The sequence below is a fragment of the Cyprinodon variegatus genome, unplaced genomic scaffold (assembly GCF_000732505.1).
Source record: "Cyprinodon variegatus isolate N-32 unplaced genomic scaffold, C_variegatus-1.0 Scaffold705, whole genome shotgun sequence".
NCBI classification, from domain to species: Eukaryota; Metazoa; Chordata; class Actinopteri; order Cyprinodontiformes; family Cyprinodontidae; genus Cyprinodon; species Cyprinodon variegatus.
This window is the reverse complement of record NW_015151158.1, coordinates 110,218-111,934: the sequence shown is the minus strand read 5'-3', so window position 1 is coordinate 111,934 and position 1,717 is coordinate 110,218.

The window sequence follows — 1,717 nt, the reverse complement described above, 5'->3', positions numbered from 1 at the left end:
ATAAATGAAATGCACCCCTCTAAGAACTCTCATTAGTACAAATGGTCAAGGTCCGGCAAAGACGAAACCATTAAAATTATGTAGAACCCAGATAATTAGAGTAAGAGAAGGAAATCAGAAAAGATTAGCTGAAATAGACATTATAGAAAACTATGAAATAAGACCATGAAGATCAACACCTGATTGGGTATCCTCCAGAAACCTACGTCCCAATGCATCCACAGCCTAATCACCTAAGCTGGACCAGGGGAGGTGAGGCTGTTTGGGGGAAAGTTGACAGTTTGAAGGAGTCCAGTTGTAGTTTAATTTGGTAAAAACCAAATTAGACGATGTGGTGGGTGTTGGCTGTGCATTGAAGACTGGGTCGTGATTAAGGTCCTGAGTCCTGGACTGCCACTCCTTGGGTTCATTGTTCCAGTAGGGGAACTTACCCAGTACCCTTTGGTGAACAGGTCGGTTGTTGACCTCTGACCTGCCCAGGTAAGGGTTAGGAGTTAGGGTGATTTGATAGTAACTTTATAGGTGATGTTTCTTCTTATCATCTTATCTATTTGCATATTTCTAACCCTTTTTGCAGCAACATTCCCCCCCCTCTCTGCAGAGGGAATGCCCTCACCTGCCGGCTGCCATCTGCGATGCGCCCGTGCCTGTGGGTGAGGCGGAGTTGAGTCACGGCGGGAGCTGCTGGCGTTCGTCTCAGACAGGGTGAACCACATTGCATGTTTGTTGACTTTGGCTCCTGGACAGTTTCAGGTTTCCTCTCAGAGTGAACCTTTACCCTCCTTACGCATGCCAGCGCTCCTCTTCACCTCTGCTGTGGTTAACCCGTAAATAACGAGGGAATCAGATTTATCATGTTTTATGGAAACAACGCAGAGAAACGTGAACAGCTGCACATATTTGGTGAGAGAGTCGCCGCATTAAGTGGTTAGATAAAAGCTCCCATCTGGACTAATAACAGCTATAATGTTGTTATTCTGTCAGGCGATGCTTGGCGTGTCTGTGTGCTGAATGTGCTGTGATTGCTCACAGTCATTTCCTTGTAATTAGGTAAACTATCAGAGGTGTGTGCTTGCATGTGCATCCTTGCTGTCCGACCAGCTCTGCTGCAGTTTTGGCAGCAGCTCATATTTATCTCATCACGGTGCAGCAGTTAGAGTGTCAGCAGCCATCTGTTGTGGCAAGTTCTCCTGCGGGTTTTTCATTTGGCCTCGTTTGGGATTTGATCCGAAACCTCCCAGAGGGAGGCGTCTGGATCGGTTCTCGATGGGTCTGAGAAGAAAGGAAAGGAGCTGGTTGGTCAGGATTTAAGTCCCTAACATGGTTCATGGTATAGCTGGGGTTAGATTGAAGGTGTCCGTTGAAGGCCGCAGGGATCGGCTCAGGGGTTTGGGGTCCTTCTGAGCCCCGATCTGGAGGTCATTCAATGTTTCTATCATTATCAGATTATTTATCATTAAAGGCTCTCAGGTTCAGGCTCTGTTCCAGAACTCAATACAACTTTATCTGATTTATTACTTTACATCTAATTACACTCTGCAGCTCAGAGAGGAAGAAACACAACATCTGAGAGAATCAAGCAGAAACATCACTGGATCCAACATGATCAATATGTTCCACCACACAGAAACCTCATCCATCCATCATCCATCCATCCATCATCCATCATCCATCCATCCATCCATCCATCATTCATCCATCCATCCATCATCCATCA